Source organism: Python bivittatus, unplaced genomic scaffold (genome assembly GCF_059951505.1).
Source record: "Python bivittatus isolate LINGU-HERP-01145 unplaced genomic scaffold, Pbiv_v1 ctg000480_np1212, whole genome shotgun sequence".
NCBI classification, from domain to species: domain Eukaryota; kingdom Metazoa; phylum Chordata; class Lepidosauria; order Squamata; family Pythonidae; genus Python; species Python bivittatus.
In genome coordinates, this window is record NW_028277075.1 from 28416955 (window position 1) to 28437525 (window position 20571).

Here is a 20571-nt window from a genome sequence, read left to right on the forward strand (position 1 = left end):
TAGAACGTTGTTCTTATTTCAGACAATGCCTGTTTTGAGAACTGATGCGCCATTTAAACAGTGGCAAAAAGACATATCCAGATATATGTGGCAGGGGAAAAAACCAAGGGTTAAATATAAGATTCTCCAGTATGCAAAGGAAAGTGGAGGACTGGGATTACTTGATTTTAAATTGTATTTTGCTGGCTGCTGTTTGGTTTGGATGAAGGAATGGCTGTGGTTAAGAGACTTTTAGATTTAAAAGATCATGGTCTGAGATTTGGGTGGCATGGTTATTTATGGTATGATAAAGTTAAAGTAAATGTAGATTTTAAAAATCATTATATTAGGAATGTCATACTACGAATACAGAATAGATACAAGCCCAGATACTATGCCCTGTTGGCCTCAGCTCATGAAGTGTTTTATAGAAAAGGAACAGTGGGCAAAGACAAATGGTTGACATATAAAGACTTGCTAGTACAGAAAAATGGGGAGCTTAAGATGAAATCAAGAGAACAATTGACTGCAGAGAGATTTAGTTTTCAATGGTTCTAATAAGCACAATTAAGGGAAAGGTTTAAGATAGATTAAAAAGTACCAGGAATAGAATGTGATAAAACAGAATTTGAAAATGAATTATATACAAATGATGAACATGTGATTGCTAAAATGTATAAACTTTTGCTGAGATTTGAAATGGAGGAAGAGCAAGTTAAAGAATGTGTGGTAAAATGGGCTAAGAATGTTGGTTATAATATTCAAAGGGATCAATGGGAGAGAATGTGGTTAAAAAGTCTGAACTTCACACTGTCTTACAATTAAAAAAAAAACTTTTTTAAAATGATGTACCATTGGTATATGACACCAGAGAGAGATGGCTGGATTTGCAGAAATAGCTAAATTGACTTGTTTGATTAAGGAGGGAACTACAGCTACTTTTATAAAAGACTGGAAACCCTTTATAGACTTTTTGCTAAAAATTGATAAAAATGATTTATGGATTTATGGACTAAAAGGTTTGTTTATAGGAAGAAGGGAACTATGATATGCAATATGGGAGGGTGGAGATAATAATTGCTATGTTTGAAACTGCTGCAAAGATCAGAAGTTGCTTCTTTAGATATCTTTCTTTTTCCTGCTTTTTTGTTATTCTTCATTTTTTCTTTTACCTTTTTATCATCTCTTTCTATTTCTTCTATGTTTCTGTAATTTTTTAAATCTTTGTAAAATCTTTTTTTTAATAAACATTTTCACAAAAAAAGGAAAAAAATCATCAGTTTGACTTGTTCTCATTAAATTGTAGCTAAATAATTGACATCCTGGTTAGGAATTAATTAGTAATTAATGTGACTCCAAGGTATCACTTCATTTTGGGGCAGATTAGAAACAAGCTATGACTGTTTGCATAATTGACTTCATTTTTTTAATCTTTCATCTTGGATTTATAGCCTTATGTTTTATGGAACTGACCTCTGGTTCTCTGAGATTATAGCTTCCAGAATTCTAAACCAGAGTAGAATTCTTATTTATTGATTTGATTTCTTGCCCCCACAGTCAAAATACACTTGGCAGATTATATTCTCATCAAGATTATAATTAATATACCTCATCTCAGGTATATTAAAATGTCTCTGGTATAAAACAATAATCAACTCAAAATTTTAAAAAGCGAATGATTAAGCTACCATATAACACGATTGTTTAAACATACAAAAACAGACAAAAAGTACAACCTATAAATAGAATGTGACATCCATAGTTCAAAAACTCTCCTAAATATTTCTGTTTTCAGTATTTCTGAAAAGCTAATACTCTGAGAATCAGGGGGAGAGGTACTCCAAAGGGCAGGCATAGCGACAGAAAAACAAGCCATCTCCCTTGCTTCCTGAACCTGGGGAACTATCAGAGATCCTCCTGGGACTTTCATGTTGGTGGGTTCATACTGGAAGGAGAAGACAGCTCAGGAAATACCTTGGAGCAATGCCAGGTAGGGCTTTGAAGGTCAAAGGTACCATTAGAGTAGGCTGATATTATACAATATTTATATCCTACCAACAGAATTCCACTGATTTAGGCGGCAATCCTTTATCCTTTTTGGAACATCTTGGAACTCAATGAGATCTATGTTTCTGTACTATAAATACTGGATTGTGAAGCTAAGCTATTAATAGGAAATTTAGTTCTATTGATGTCAGTTTCATTCATTTCTCAGAATGCTTTTATTGCTGCCCTTGTGAATGTGTAGCTTGCCCCAACAAAAAAGTTCCCAGTTTACTTGGGAAAAAGTGTGCCAGGTAAAGAAGATTCTGAAATAGATGTATCACTTCTAAATATCCATAGAATATAACTTGCATTACCTTTTTACAGGTATTCATTGGATTTATACCTTTAATTCTGCAAATGAATACAAATCATTAATTGATACAATGGATAGAAACAAATTGACATAAACATAATAAATTAATTCAAATGCAATCAAACATGTAAAACCCAACTAAAACATAGATATAATGTATATACATTGAGGGCTAGAGCCAAAATATGCCCTAATTCTGTCGGTAGTCCTCAGTTCAGTTTGTTTGGGGCATCTTTACAGATCTACCAGATGTAAAAAGATCTAGAAATGTACTCCTCTAACATCTAACCTACTAAGCATCTGCAAACTTGCTCCTTCTGCAGTGGGTGGTTAGTCACATCTACAAGCCTCCCACATGATTTATCTAGACAATGCAAAGCATCATGACACCAAATCTCCTCAACTGAAAGTAGCCAAGTGCACAATTGGTAACCATGGTAGCTGCAATTACTAAAATAAATTATAAAGCAGAGTGCATATGGATTTGTAGCTTTAGCTTACATTCACTTCCTTTTGGAAGTGCTATGTACAATTCTGTCATAGATTCTGACATTGGCAAAGCCCACATCATAGAAATTGGAGAGCTATGTTCATACCATTCCTGGATTTACATGCAGAAATAGAAAAATAAATTTACCTATAAGGTAAAATATCCAGGTACTATATTTCATGGCCATGAGGCAAATGCTAACCAGAAAACTCTTTTTGTTTTAACTATGGGAAGACCAATATGAAAAAGTAAGTAAAATCACCAGCCTTTCAGAATTGCTACTGAAGGTTTACCTAGAAGAGCTAACCATGTATCACCTTCTACTTTTTTTGTTTGTTTGTTTACTTTTTTCTGTTTTGACTAGTGGGAGGTTAATAAATTTACATGCTGGATTTTTGATAGGCTACATTCTATAATACCAGTTTCTGATAAACAATCAACATATTGTTCATGAGTTCAACATCTCTGTCTCTATTATCTCCTCTGGCTCAGCACCCCAAGTTATGCAGGTTAACCATATTGGGCTAAAAGAATTATTGGTCTAACATTAATATAGTCAACCCAACAGTTCAGTAATTCAGGAAGAGAAACACATATAACCCAAAATTTCTTAAGCACATAAGAATAGATCTGTACCAGTCCAAGCCTCCACCTAGTCTGGCACTTTCCTTTTCACAAGCCAACCAAACCTCTGAGATGCCCAAAGAGCAGGAGTTGGAACTGTAACTTTCCCTCCACTGTTGTCTCCCTCTAACAGTTATATGGATGCCTGTTCTCCCTAACTGGGAGGTAAGAGTAACTCTTGAGGTTTATTAGCCCTTGACAGATTTTCCTCCACGAAATTTTGCTAACACCTTCTCCTATTCTTCTTTAGAACTGTGTGTTCCCAGTCATCTGAATAATCAGTGACAATGCCTTCCCCCTCATTTTGTATCTAAACAGTTTCTTAAGATATGAGAATAGTAATTACTAGAACAGTAATGAAAACTCCTGGCAAGTAGGAGTTTTTCCAAGTATGTTACTCTTTATCAGTCAAGACAACCTGTGCAAACACAAAGCTACTAATTTTGTATAGTAAGGCAGAAATAAGGATTTCATTTTTAAGTCCACCTGGGCTCACGGCAGCTCCTCCCAAAATACCCATATGTTCATAATCAACTTCTTACTCAGAATGAATGGCTGAAATAATTGTGTGCCTCTTAGCATTCCTTAATTGTTGGCGTGAGATTAACATAGACTGGAAAGTACTTCATTTTGTTAATATTTATTATCTTTTCGTTCTTGTACATTATTGTATGTACAATTGTAGCACTGGGCAGCATCTGCAGTCTGATGTGTTTTGGTTTCAGCTAGGCCCATTTGTATTCAGATAAACAGACTTTGCTACAATCTCCTCCTATTTTGGTTGTATGATCTCTTGATTCATCCAGGCAACTGATAACTTAGGTTTTTAACAAGAGCTCAAAATGGGGGAAATGTACTTTTTATACCTTGCATCTAAAATTGTAGAACATATAATTTGCTTTAGTCATTTGAAGCCAGTTTAAGATGAAGCTTCATCAAATTGTCACACTCAAACAACTATGAGGAAAAAATGAGGCTTTCAAAGGTCCAAAATGATCATTGATGCCCACTTTCCACATCCTTTTCCATTATTTGAGGCTCTTCCTTGCCTGCTTTTTTATAATTATTACAAATATGTGTTACTACTGACCACATAATCACAAGCAAGGAGCTAGGCAAGGGAGAATGTCATTATGTTGTAGCTAAGGGCAGCCCCACACACTGCACACGCATAAAAAGAGGCAGGGCTTGGATGACCCAGTTGCATCTGCCATTTATGAATGGCCCTGAAAATGTCCTGATTACAATGATCAGATAACCATCCAGATTGGGCCAAGGACTTCACAAAACTAAACCAAAATGCCCTCCCTCTGGATGATTACAATGGTCCCCGATTAAAAGAAAAAACATGCATTGTGATGTCACACTACTGATTCCCAGTGAGGGTAGCCACTGTATTTTATAGGAACAAAAATGTTTGCTGCTGTTCAGAGTTTTCCTCCCCCAACAAAAAAACAAAAATAAATAGATAAAGATAAAATGTTCATTGTTTGAAGAAACCGCCCTCCCAAGCTTAAATTCAGCCTAGTTTAAACAGATTTGTAAATATTATATTGCAAAACATGTTGTGAACCAATTATGCTGTCTTTTCCTATGCAGACTCTTACTGTTATGTGTTTTTATAGCCATGTGAACTCTTTTGATTTCCTTCCTGAGCTGTAATGTTTGCAGCAGTGCATCTGCCGGCAGTGTCATGATTATGAGATACATCACTGGTCACTGCATCTCACGTTGATGACTTCCTCTGCTGTTATATGCTGCAGCAAGCAGTCTAGAGGGCTTTAGACTACTTTTCAGATTTTAAAGTCAAAAGGAATAGATATTTTTATAGTAATCAGTAAAAACTAATACAAACTAAAAAAAATACAAGAATACGAAGAAAGATTAGAAGGTGCAGAAAAGAAAAAAAAAGGAAAAATAGAGAGAAAAGAAAGAAAAGTAAGAATGTAAAGAAAAAGAAAAGAAATATAAAGAAGTGAATTCCCACCCTCATCACAAGTATAAACAATTTTAGTAACTTATCACATCCTCTTAAAATACAACATTGTATGCAAGCTCCTTCTGCAAAGTTTCTATAATCCTTGAACTAATTTGACTTGGCCTGAGAAACAAAGTGCACATTATTATATGTAAATGAAGATGCTAGCATTTCCTTTTGTTCTTTCAATAAAAAGCATCTGTGGGAAGCTGTTATTTTGAATGGACCACTGACCCCAAATGAAAGGTCCCTAGGCTGTTCTTTCTTCTCTTAAAACATCATACCAGCTCCCCTCCAAACTGTTCCTCCACTATAGTGTTTCAGGCCCATATTTATATAGGCAACAGTACAGAGAGTTAATAGATCCTTGAATATAGGTCACTTCTGCTCAAGCTGTAGGCCTGGATGCTGTACAGTATTGGAAATTGGCCACATGTTAGAAAATGGGAGAGGCATGGGCTAATTGTTCCAACAGATACAGGCCTCCTTCAATATCAGCTGATGCAACTGATTTGGATCATTATCAGAGACTATGGGATTGGCCCTCGGATGTCATCTGAGTCTTTTGCCCAGAAGGATTCTGGATTGTTATGGAAACATTTATAGTTGAAGGGCTTGCTTTTCATCCTACACAGCTCGGCTGACATAGAATGCAGGGAATTTGATTCTAATCTGCAAAGTTTTCAACCCAAGGTCTCTCTGTCAACAAACAGTTATTCACTTACTTGATGTTTTTTTAAAAAGCTTTTTAAGCTATAGCAAAAGAAAAATATAAGACAATAGCCATATACAGTAATAAGTGGTACAGAAAACAAAACAAATAACAAGGGAAGGAAGGAAGGAAGGAAGGAAGGAAGGAAGGAAGGAAGGAAGGAAGGAAGGAAGGAAGGAAGGAAGGAAGGAAGGGAGGGAGGGAGGGAGGGAGGGAGGGAGGGAGGGAGGGAGGGGGGAATAAAGCTAATACACATTAGAATAATTCAATATACAATGGTATCATGTCTTAAACAATTAGTTAACCACACAGAATCATATTCATCAGGTTTTCCATGGTGTTGCCATTCATCTATTTCTTAGTTATAGATCAGTCCTCTTCCAATGGAAACTCAAGAAAGCATATTAAATTAAATTAAATTAAATTAAATTAAATTAAATTAAATTCTGCTTGCACATCAAAACAATCAAAATGGGAGTAGATTTTTTTTAAAAAACAGTGAACAATAACATTCACTAAAAACTCAGCGGAATTGACATACAGCCACATATTATTTAAATATACTAAAGAGTAGGGACTAACCTCCTTGGGAAAACAAATTTATTACAAACTATGTTAAGGATATATGCCTTCATGTTAATTATATGGCTATTTCTTCAAGTGTAGAAAAATATTCTTTGTAGATGAAGAATTATTAAAGAAGATGGTCAGTTATTTTTTGTTATTCTGAATGTGTTCTTTGCTTGCGCAACCCTTTTTCCCTTGATAAATCAAATGTTCATTTCCCTTGAAAGCAAATGTTCTCAAAGAGATTTCATATTCTCCAGTAAGACATAATAAAACAGCTAAAAATGAGAAATTGCAAAATCAGGTCTTTTGCTTATAAATTTTCAGTTACTGTTGTTTCATTTCAATGGCATGGAATTGGAAGATGAGCAAAACGAGATGAAGCATTGTTTAAACACTGTTAAAAGACACTTCAGGTCGATATTTGTATTTAAACATCTTTTGTTAAAAAAGCTGTTTGCTAGAATGTTTTGACAGAGCTGTTTGTCCTTGGTAGAGCACAGGCTGGAATGACTCAAACAGAATCTGGTAGGCAGAGAAGGGAACGTAAAGTGGCTGTAAATTCCAAATTAGTTAAGAAATGTTGTAAAAGACTTTGAAAGCTTATGGAACAAAAGCCATCTGAGGAAAACCTTTTGCTGAAACTCCTGTTGCAATGTGATAAAACAGAAACAAAATAAGATGGAGCTGTGCGTATATATAAATACGATAAATAAACAAAATAACATACAAAAGAGACCGTGTTAGACTGAATGAGATTTGGAAAGAAAATACAGAGAAGTTGTTTAAGAAAATAGATTCTCCTCTCAGTACATTGAACTGTCATTTTTCACATTACTTCATTGTCTTCTTCATTCACCTCTTGCTATTTTTAAAGAAATAAATTCACTTTGGACATATTTGCAGCTTTGCGGCTCAGATGTTCTACAATTTTCTTCTTACCAGCTTTGCCCCTTATCTAAAAACAAAAAAATATTCCCCTTTCCCACCTGTTTTTCTTTCCTCCTCTCGGTCATCTTTTGGAATCAGCAATAGGTATTGCTTTTATATTCTTATACCATTTTCTTTATCATTATTTATTTCTCCATTCCTATTTTATTTCCAACAAGTGAGATTAAGTTACTACTTACTACTAGGTGTTTTTCTAGATTTACTTTTTTCAGCATAAAACATACAATCCTTGTTCAATTGTTGCAAAACATCTCAGTACCTTTTGAGAAGAGCCCTTATTTTGGGAGGGTGCACTCTGGGAGGGTGCCCATGTCGACAGTCGGGCCAAAGGCATCTTTCTGGAAACCACCAGGCTCCCTGAAATATCCCCACACTCATGCAGTGGCATTTTGTATATCCCTTTAAACACATTACTTAAAAAAAAAAACCTATGGAAGGAGTTGGTAATTGCAGGACCACACAATTTTGAAAGAGAAAAACAGCTCAGCCTTCTACAATTTGGTGTCCTTTGGAATTTGTGAAAAAGGCAAATTCCATGTTGGAGATCGCTGGAGAAAGAATTTTTTTAAAAAGCCATACATCTTTGATTATGCATTCATACTGTTCTGTGGCATAGCAACCCTTGGAATATGGTGAACACTGTTGCCCAGTGTAAGATATGTAAGTGTTACCCTTTTGTAACTGATCAGGATACTTTTAGAAACATTTGGATGCCATATTGCTTGTGAGAAATATCTTTACACACCTACTCTTGGAAAAAAGGAGGTGATATTGTTGATGGAGAAATTCTTTGATAGTTGATATGTCAAACAACACATTAAAAAAGTAACAAAAACAGAATCAGAAAGCATCAACTCCATCTCCCCCACCCCCCACCCCAACAATCAGCCATGGAATGATGAATGCCAGGTAATAACAAAAATTCATTATCTCAGTAATTTTGGAAAGCAAAATGGAAACCTTATGAAAGAGAATCAGAATGGAGTGCCCTGAAGCTGGCTGGCTGGAACCCTGAATGTGAACACTCTTGTGTTAGAACAGTGTTTCTCAACCTCAGCAAGTTTAAGATATGTGGGCTTCAACTCCCAGGATTCCCCAGCCAGCATGGCTGGCTGGGGAATTCTGGGAGTTGAAGTCCACATATCTTAAACTTGCTGAGGTTGAGAAACACTGTGTTAGAAGGTGAAAATACACTGCAACATTTTGTCACAGGCCCATAATTCAAAACGCGCCTCACAGACAGGCTATTGTGATAACTCCTCTTCCCTGTCTACTAGTGCATGCTTTAAACATTGTAGCTAAAAAACATGTCCACAATCCTGATCAAAGTACATTTTCTTGCAATCTATGGTTCTCTGATCTTGACAAGTCATATCGGCAAGAACTTTGATACATTAAAGGCTGCAAGGCTATAGTAGCCCTTTGCTGTAAGAGATTCATAGCACTATGGCTGCTGGTTCACTTTGCACCGTTCGGTAACATTTTGATCTGTGAAATTATTAAATCTATATCTTAACATACTGAAATTGGTGCAGATATTAATGTACATATGTATTCCTAGACTACAGGCACATGGACAATTAATATTACTGCAGGCTCTTTTTAATAAAAGGGACACAATATTTTACAACACAATGCTGGTAATGCAAAATCGCTAGAGTACTGTTGCCAATATGAAAAGGAACAAACTTTAATCTTCTAGGTGAGCTGTTAATATAGAAAAGAGAAAAGAAACGGGACTATGAAGGCAGGAAAAAGATGGCTGTCCTTCATTTTGAGTCACTTCACTGAGCTCCCGAAAAGCAAACATGTCTCAGATTTAGAGGAACAATATGATATGCATTTTATTAGCGGCATGAGACCTACACTAAGACCCTCATACTTTTAAGAAAGCTTTGGGAAATAAACAGCATGCTCTGAAAGGTGATGAAGATTTCACAGTCTATCCTCTGGTTTTATTTGTCCTTTTTGCTGTAGTCTGAGGGAGGAAAACAACATCCGTTGTCATGGAGAGTATTACTTTAATCATAATGAAATCTCTGGGCATGTCTGCTCAGTTCTTCTGTATAAATAATTGCCATGAACTATTTTCATTGTAGTTTGCAGATTAATACATTAGGAAAAATGTCATAAACCTGCTGGAAGTACATCATGATCCAGAAAAAGAGCCACAAGAATTCTCACAATTTCTCATATCGTTTTACCGGTAGTTCAGCTGTAAGAAGAGGGGCTTAATGCACACAGAGAGTTCCTGCATCTACCAGAAGTTTATCCCACCTAACACAATGTGTGTGTGCGCATGCGCACAGCCAGATATATGCAGGCATATATTCCTGGGCTGTCCTTTGTTATGTTCAGGGACTTGGCAATCAAATCTGACCAAGGGACAGAGATACTACCAAGTTCTACAAACGCCACGGGATCAGGGGACATGGGGTTTCTTGGTGGGAACAACTCCTTGGAATCATTGTTCCCCTTCAAAGCTAACCCTTGCTCCCCATATGGACATTTGCCCAGTTAGATGAGCAGCACTGAGTGGAGCTCTGAAGGCCGAAGCATGAAAGTTTCTCAGCAACGTGCTCTAGCGGAGCACAAGCTGTGATCCCAGCCAGCAGATTCTGCACATTATATTGAGATTTAAGGTAGCTTCTTTGACTTTGATTTAGCATCTCCATGAGCATCTCTACTGTGGTTTGTAAACTATGGTGAATGGCTTAATATGCTATGGAAATCAAGAAAATGCAGTTCTTCAATAAACCATGGTTAAATAAGCCAGGACTTAGTGCAGTGTGTGAGTCCAGCCAACGTTTGTATCAGTTAGCAACACTTGGAAGGGATCCTCCACAGTTCCTGATCAGTGTGCCATATCCCATATGCTTTGTGCCTACTGACTGAATTTACCCTACAAAAACTGCCTTGTTTGATTCTGAACTCTGGATTGATCATTACCACAGCTCTTGCTATCAACCCCCCAACTCTTTAGATTCTAGAGCAGTGTTTTTCAACCCTGGTAACTTTAAGATATGTGGACTTCCAACTCCAAGAATGCTGGCAGGGGAATTCTGGGAGTTGAAGTCCACATATCTTAAAGTTGCCAAGGTTGAGAAACACTGTACTAGAGTAACTAAACCCTGGAGATAGAATGCTTCCTTTCCCACCGAAATAAACAAGGATTTTTTTTTTTTTTATGGGGCAAGACCCATTCTATCTCTGAGCATAAGAATGGGAGCATTGTGCCTTTCCCCATTACCCAATTAAACTGCTGTCCACCCATCCTTAAAGCAACACAAACCAGGGCCACTATAAAATCTGCTGTCCTATCTCTAATGCATCAGTTCCAAGTCACTGCCAAATAGTGTTGCCCTAAGTTAGAAGTCTGCTATGTGGGTTATAGGTAAGATAATTGGTTTTATGTAAGTGTGTTTCATGTCCTTCCCACGTCATCCACCCAGTGGGAGAAACATCTGCTATCAGAGGAATGAAGCAGGGATGGGGACGGTCTGGTTTAGGACTTAATCTGACTCTCTAGGCTGATTTGTCTGTCCCTTCTTCCACGACCCATTTGGTCATTCTTGCAAGTTAAAATAATGTGAAATAAAGCAACATATAGGAAGGAACAAGGGCAGAAACAGCACAAGAGAGGAGGGAGGCAGACTTAACTAGATCTCTGAAGAGCAGAAGAGCTGTTGTGAATCTTTGCTAGGGATGGGGTGAAACTGACAAATAAGCCAGTTCAACATCTCTCATGATTCTCTGAAACTGTAAAGAGGGATGGCAAGGCTGCTGCAAGCGAAGTTCAAGAAAAAATCAGAATACTGTTAAAATGGATTAGCATAAACACATGCCCCTCCCCAATCCCCATCTTCGCCAAATGAAACCTTGGGGTTCTGCTCCCTGCTGTCCCCTGTTGGAAGCTTGGAGAGAAGTTGGTGTCCAAGGGGGTTGCAGAGGTGAAGAGAATGAATGAAAAGAACAAAGTGCTTGTGGAAATAGCAAATCCTGGGAGACAAATGGCTGGGACAGAGACTGGCTAATGAGGAGAGAGAAGGCATGTGCCTGCATCAGCCTGGAACACCAAAACAGACCTTCACCAATACCCACAACAGGTCAGCCAACCTCTTTCAGATCATCAGGGACAGAGCATAACAGGTTTTACACAACTTGAAGCTATGATGGGATAATTCTGGCTTATGGGGGAAATGCTACTTTTATGCTAGTATAGCTAACAATGATTTAAGCCTGGGGAGGAGAGAAGAATACTATCATGGGGAATTGATGCTAGCAGGGTATGATTTGTCAGGGTTAATTGCAAGTAGAGACAGGGTAACAGAAGAAGTTCCTAGTGAACTGTGTCCAGATTCTTCTGCTACAGTGAGAAAGACACCTTCATAACAGGCTTTACTTCACAGACTAGCACATATTGAAAAATCAAAGACTGATTTGTTCTGATGAGCAGAAGAGTTGAACCTTCTTCCCCAAACAGAGAAAAATCTGTGTTGTAAAATGTGTTTAGTGCTACATTCTGTTATATTAGGAAGTTGTGAAAAAAATCCCTCTAGGCTCCAAGTTCTCAGAAGGTTTTTTTTTTTCCTGATTAAATAATGCAATATTCTGCATACATATGGGGCTTTCCATTTGACAATTCTTGTACAGAATGCTGCTTACTCATAGCACCTCCAATGAAGACTATATGTATATTTAAAGCAACCTGGTGCCATGATGGCTAAGTATTTTGGAAATTCTCATCCCAACATTTTGGAAGGAGGGGTACAAGATTGGGGAAACCACACAAAGGAATATACAACCTCAAGAATGGATCCTAGCCTTGCAAGGCACTATGTTAAAGAGATAGTCATGTTTAATTTCCCATTGTATATTGAAGGTTCAAAGAACCCTACAAGTAATTGAATAATCTTAGAATGGCTTAGGACTAAGGTTGTTATCTAGCCAGTTTGATCTAGTTCTTACAAACTGGTTGCTAGATTCTTCCTCTTCCTTTTAGAAAGAAATAGCAGCTCGGCAGGCTGAAGCTGAACAGAGCATTCATGCTTTCCGGCAGCAGACCCAGGGTGCTGCCTTCTGTACTGTCGCTACCAGCTGCACTGTCCCTGTTGGCATGCAATCTGCTGTGGCTTGGGACCAAGGTTAGCCTTGCTTAATTTAGATAACACCCTTGCTTTGGAATTTTGCTCCCGGAAAAGCATCCTTAAGCTTCACACCAAATCACTTTTGAAATCAAAAGGAGATCCAAACACCAAGTTGTTGACATGAGGTACATGGGGCAGTGATAGCCAATTGTCCTGTGGTGTAGGCTTGCTTATACTTCTGGGTTTAGGGAATGCCTTGAAGGCCCGTGACAGAGGATTATTAGAAGAAAGCCTGGATGTGTAAGTTGCCCAAATGAATGACAACTTGAGAACCATGTATAAATCCTTTGAGTTCTTTGGAGGAACACACCTATATAAATAAGTCAGGAAAGAGAAATCCAAATTAATGTTCTGTATTTTCTCAGATTTCCCCTCACTGAAACATACTGGAATAATATACACTCATGGGATAAGTCTAGAAATTCAAGGAAACCATTTGCTTAGTATCTCAATTGAAACAACAACAAAGGTTGACCCAACAGCCATATGTGCCTCATATGGACTTTAACCCTGCTGTTGCTACTGGATTTGGATGAACACAGCTTTCCCTCCACCCCAAACACGCAAACATATGATCTAATGGTCAGACCTCCTCTGGAATTTCTCTTCTGGCAATCTTGATGCTTTATCAATGCACCTTTGAACTAAATAATGTCTATAATATACCAAGCATGAAGTGCAATTTAGAGCAACAGGCATCATTAAATGTACAAGGATGATCTATGTGCATCTGTATATGACATTTATCATTCATCATTGCATCAATCCATTTGCTTTTTGGTATTTGTCAGGCTTTATTTTGAGGAATGTTACAATACTGTTAGCAGCAAGTTTCTAAGCTGTCCAAGTGAGTCATTTACTCCTACACAAACACATGTTGATTTAGCTCCCGTTGTGTTGATCCATTAGTGGAAAAAAACCTTATTTTTTAGAATGATTATTATTCTATACATCTCGAATAGCTTTTAAGCAAAGATCTGAAAGTGCTTCAAAAATAACATTAAATTCAAATTTCTCAAATTTTTATAAATAGAAAATTTCATGATCAACAAAGCAATCATATAAACTAAGCATATTTTCACGTGTGATATTAATATTGTGTTTAAAGTAACTCTGTGACATCTATTCAAAAGAATTCCCAGGGAAATATGTATAGCAATTCAGTCAGTTGTATTAGGACTACAACTCCCAGCTTTCCCATCTAGTACAAAACATCTACATGACCCAGGTGAGGAAGATAAGGATATAGAAGTGTAGCCTACACCTGCTTTAGGCACTGTGGAGATTTTGGTGGGATAAAAATTTGAAATTTGTTAGTTAGGTGCTACTGAGTCAGATTCAGCTCCTGGTGACCTCTCAGGCAAATGTTTCCCATCTCAACCTGTCCCCAGCAATATCTCATAGCTCTTTTAAGGACAGTTCTGTAATCTCTTTGATCCCATTCATCCACTGTCTTCCACATTCTACTTCAGCGTAGTCCATCTGTTCATATGTTTATATCACATACTCAAAGTATGTGAGTTTCTGCTTGTTAATCATTGTCTCAGGACAAGTATTCAGTCCTCATTTCTTCCAGGACTGATGCTGTCTCTCATTTTTGCTGAATGTTCAGCTTTTATAGCCATGCATTACCAAAAGAAGTCCAGTATTTTAACTAATCTTGTCATCCTTGCCCTTATAGTATTGTCTAAGTTTATTGCTGACTTCTGTTGACAGATTAATTCCGTATTTATTTATCCATTACACTGCCCATCTTTATCTATCCTTGAGCCCAAGGGGGGAGGGGGGCTTATCCATTTGCTTCACTACTATCTTTTGTAGCCTCTAGGCAAGGAAGTCACATTCCATATTTGCTGACATAAAGCTGTTAGCTCTCTGTGTCTTCTCTTGCACTTTAAACAGTTCAATGGATATTTTATCTGTGCCTACTGTTTTCTTATTTGATCACTGCTCTTTTGCTTCTTGTACCTCACTTTGTAATAGAGACTGTTCCTAAATTTATTCTCTCTCTAAGCCTCTGTCATTCTTTAATCTAATTTTTAAAGGATTACAGTGTAGCCTTTCTATTTTATTTCAACTCATTTGCCTCTACTGGATTTCTTCTGTGATTATGCTTGAGTATGCTTTCCTTGACTATACATTTTTTGGTGATTTCACTGATTATCTGAAAAACATCTCTCATTTTCTTTTCTTGTTATTTCTCTCTATTTGTTGACATTTTTGATTGAAATATTTTCTTGCGTTCTTTCTCACTTGATGTAGTTGTCGTATGTCCTTCCCGTTGCTCAAGGCTTTCATCCTCCGTCTTTGTCTGGCTATTGTGATAACTTATTTTAAAGCCATTTAGGTGTTTCCCCGAAATTTTGGGGGTTTTTTTCCCCATCTTCATTTATCACAGATATTTAAATTTTACATTTCTAATTTAAAAAAAGATTTACATGTTGCACAGAAGATGCTTTGAATATCTAAAGGTCATGTGATGAATCATGGGAAAAAGCAGAACTAAAACCCAGGTCTGTTAACAGCCAGTAGCCTGATTTTGTATCCACTAAGAGGATACCACAGAAAAAAACTTTGCTAGACATGATGTTAGTACATGGACATTCTCTTCTTGAAGCTTAGTTACATCCATGAGAGTACCTTCATGTACTCTCTATTCTTGATGGGTGCATTCAAGTCCTTTCAGATATTTGCATCTTTCTCAGGCCTCTCCTATCCACAACAATACTTCATAAGTCTCCCAGCATTTCCATTATCCTTACCTTTCCTTTCTGAAAAGGTTGTTGTGGTTTCATTTATAACGATTTATTAAATTGGCCTTTTCCAATCAGACTGTAATTATCCATATTCCTGGCCAGCAGGCCATACTTGCTAATAATTCTTGAAGTTACAGTTCCAACAAATCTGAAGAAGGCCTAGATGGGGAAAGTTGATTAAATAGTGGGATGAAATCAACATGTGCTTCAGGAAGTCAAATGGATCCTTTTCACAGCAGGGAGCGTCTAGCTTTTGAATGTTGCCCATCCCTCAATAAGTTCACATCAGAAACTTATCAGGCATTGTTTAAACAGCACATTTTAATGACTGGGCAAACAGATCAGGCTTAAACAATCAGGATTAGAAAGATCTATAAAAATGGGGTAATTTTTCCTCAGATCCTTTTATCAAGTTGAGTACATGCAAACATTTTTTTTTCATTACAACAGCAATGGAATATGATAAATAAGCTTCTCTTAACTATCTGCTATCAAGGACGTAGCTCTTTCATCTTATATAAATACTATCCTTGACTAGGGAAAACATCTTGAACGGTATTTTCCAGCTGTGTGAATTGAATCTAATAGGACTGTTGCAATGAAGCAAGCTTGCCTTTAACTTACTGCAGTAATTAAATAGGGTGTGAACAACAGGGTGTGAAAATTCAGTCACTTTGCACTGGGAAAATGACTCTCTAAAATATTACAATGGAAGGAAACTATACCTGCCTAATTTCTCTCATTTCTTATTCTCCTTCCATGACTGAAACCATGCCAAAAATAGATCAAATAATAAAGGGAAGAAGTTGCAGTGCAAGATAGATAAAGAGGTAGTTCAGAAACATTAAGCCTCTCTAGAGGAATTCAAGGGTAGAATAAAATGCATCATAGGTTACTAAAGGGACTTGCAATAGTTTTCTCAAAGTCTTTATCCATTCTATGGTAATTAAAAAACAATAGATGGATAGACAGATAGTATTATATGAAGTACAGTATGAAGTATTGAAAGAGTGGAGGTGGGCAATTGTTTTTTCCCATTTCAAAATGCGGGGGAAAAAGATTCCAATCAGATCAGCTTGACATCAATATTTGGAAAGGATATAGCATCTAGCCCAGTGTTTCTCAACCTTGTCAACTTTAAGATGCGTGGACTTCAACTCCCAGAAGTCCCCAGCCAGCTGGCTGGGGAATTCTGGGAGTTGAAGTCCACGCATCTTAAAGTTGACAAGGTTGAGAAACACTGATCTAGCCTATAGCCTGGGAGCATTAAGTAATTAACAAACTTCTAAAGAACATATCAAGCTAACTCTATTTCCCTTTGTGGTACAGTTATCACTAGTGTGATAAATGAAGAGTATGCTGCAGATGTAGGATATTTTGATTTCAGCAGGATGATTGATAAACTGGTTAGATGGGGAATAGAGAAAGCTACTGTTGGGTAGATTTGTAGCAGGTGAGACTAAGAGTTCATCATTGTTGCTAAGTTAAAGTTCTACCACAGTCTTTAATTTGGTAGAAAACACTTCAGGCATATTATGTGCTGCTTTCTCTGGTAATCCCTATCTTGCCACAGGCGTGAGGCCTGCAAGTGGCGCGAACCTTTTTTACACTGTACAAGGGCACATTAAGGACAAGGGTTTATGGATTCCCCTGAGTTTACTTCTCCGCCTCCCAACCCATACCAGTGATTGGGGAGACATCCAACAATAACTATCATTAATGGGGAAGGGAGATGGGGTAGGCAACTTTTGATAGGTGAATGGACAAGCAAATGTAATCATCTGTCAAAACTTGATTTTACTCAAGTATTTTGCATGACTGTGTTCAAAGGGAACCCAACCTCACTATATCAGCTGATAGTCAGGGTCCTTCTATCCAAAAAGAGCCCTAAACCCATGTTCAAAAGCAACAGCTGACAGGCACAGGGAGAGTTGCATCATGAAGCAGCAGCAGAGAGATTTTTTTCTTCCCCACTTCACAGTGCAGTGCCCCCACCAATCACCCACTGTTCATTGCCCTTCAAGCTGAACCAGGTCTCTGAGCTGGCTCAGAGATGCAGTAGAAGAAAGGGAGATCCCTAGAGAAGAATGGCTTTAGAAGGCAATGCTCAGGCTTCAGAGAGGAGAGGACCTACCTATACAAGTCCCAAATGGCCCATAGGTGCCCCCCTAATCCCACCTAGAGGTTGGTGAAGCTTCTCAGATTGCATCCATGCCAAAAGCCACCCTGCCTGATGCCTGTTCAAAGAGGATGGTGTTATTTTTAACATCAACACAGATAAGGATGATTTAAACATCATGAGAACAGAGGAGGAGGAGTTGAAATTTTTGTTACCAGGGCATGTTCCTGCCATCAGCCCTTGCTGGAGTTGGATTTAGTGGCCAAAACAGTTTTATGATTTTATGACCAAATCAGAGCTTTTAGGCTTAAAATATGCCAGAGAAAACATCCAGGAAATTAATGGGCATCTGCTTATAGGAAAATGCAATGGTTCATTTCAGGGACAGCTTTTATAATGATGCAATGAATGCATAATAGATGTCAGTCTCTAAGTATAAATATAACTATGCATCTGTGGAATGGAAGACATTCTGGGCATAATTCATAGTTCTTAATTCCAAGATATTGAAAAGTGTTCATAGCTCTCATGCACACTTCTTAAAATAATGCATTGCTACCTGAGTTTTTTTAACCTTTTAATGATTGTAAATAACATCTTCTTTGGCACAACATACCATTGATATTTAATAATCACTGACTACTAGTTTAGAAGTTAAGTTATAAACAAATAAATTGTTATTAGGAATAAGTCCCATAAGAGCCTGAATTCAGGAGGTCTTACCTTTGAATAAACATGCTTAACAATGTCTTTTCAATATCTTGGAATTAAGAACTATGAATTATGCCCAGAATGTCTTCCATTCCACAGATGCATAGTTATATTTATACTTAGAGACTGACATCTATTATGCATTCATTGCATCATTATAAAAGCTGTCCCTGAAATGAACAGCTATTAACTAAAGGGTTTGCTTTATGTGGGCTATTTATGTGGATGAAAGGTAGAACTCCCTAGAAACAAAGACATGTGTTCATGGAAAGGATGTTATGAATGAAGTTGTGTTAATTATTAAAAAAGAAAAGCTGGACACAATCAGAATGCTCTCTGGCCGGTTAGCATCAAGCCTGTCTAAATTTATATGGCTGTGTTCCTATAATACCTTCTCAGCGTTTCAGTTGTGAATTGCATGTTAAATCTATAGGCTTCTAAAAGGGAGCTGAATGCCAGCAAAGCATAGCATTTGTGCCATCTAACTCCTTAAAATCATCTGGCATAAATGTAGGTTAAATGAACAATTAAATCAAAATACTACAGCCGTCCAAGATTTGTTTTTACATAGACCTTCTGTACTTTCTACTTGCAACTAAGCAAGTAGAAGCAAACTGTGTGTGGTTTTCTTATGTAATTGACATTCCCAAGAACAACTGGTTCTGAATTTGTACTTGCATCATAGAGACCTGGATTGCAGTAATGCATACTAAAACTGTATACTGTATTACATATACACTATATTAAATGTTTGACTTAGAGTTCTCAGAGTTGCTTTTTGCTCCACAGTTATGATCTAGATTGAGGATGTAACATGTCAGGAGCAGAAGCTTATTTATTCATTTAGTTTGTTTGATTTGGCTTATATGCCACTCCAATCATGCCTGACTCTAAGTAGCTTGTGCACTGTCCCAAACAGTAATAAAGCTAAAGCATAACAACATAAATGTAACTACATAATAAAATAACAGTGTAAGGAATAACATTCTACATGCCAAGCAACAATCATAATGCTATCCGCATCAAACTAAATGACTCCCTCAGCACCACCCAGACCTGATCAGTGAAAATGTTCCTGCCTCCCATCCATTCAGAATTCATGTCATGTCATTGTGTTCTTATCATCCCAAGAGAATCCACTGCAGGATAAAGGCCTCTTCATTGAAGGTTGTAGACTGTAATCCACCATGCTGGTCCAATGGGAATTGCTGGAGAGATGTAGGGATGAGGCAGAGTGACTGGCCTAAAGCCACTATCCAGCTTTTGTAAGATAAGGGAGGACTAGAAGCTGGTTCTCCCTGATCCTAGTCCAGTGCCTTAACCACTACATTGCACTAGCTCAATGTCTCACTATAAAATTCTCAGTAATTCCTCTTTTCAGACTTTATGGTATGACATTGTATTCAGAAAATTTAGCAAGAAGATAAATGGAAAAAACAATTATTAATGGTACGTTAAGAAGTCGGTACGTTAAGAAGTTATCCCCATTCTTTTTCAATTTCATCCCTATCTGATGACTCCCCAAGACTCCCAGGAAATAAATGAGCTTTACCTTCTCAAGTCTGAAAATGCAAATTGTTGATTGATTCCAGATCACTGAACAGATCAACAGCAAGGCAATTGGACTGAAACCAATAAAGAGCATTTATAAAAATGTTCCCAACTGGAAAGAGCAAATTAGAGTTCTGTCCCAAAGTATAATGAAAGCAACTCTGCAGAGGACAAAGTTTTAAAAAGGCTCAGGATTATAAGAACCCCAATGCAATTTATTTGTGAGACTTCTATTAAGTTTCCTCCAAGATATCAAGTTAGTAGAAAGAATATTCTCCTTCACTTCACCGTTTCCTATAACAGGAATCTTGTGGGGTAATTTGGGCCAAGAAAACTGTCCTAGTCACCCAAGATATTTCAGTGACTTAAGGTAGACTTGAACCTGGGTCTCCTTAGCCTAGTCCAATACCTTAACCATTGCAACACACAGCTTCATTATCTTGATATAAAAGGAATGCCAACTTTCAAGAAGCTAATATTTTGATCATGGTGGGATAGTGTACAAGCTCTTCAAGTCTGTCAATCATCTCAACTCCTTAATCTCACCACTGATTTGGCATAACAAATTATAAGTAGCACCTCAATGATTATTCAAATTATTCTTATTAGGCTCTGGTACTTTTCTCA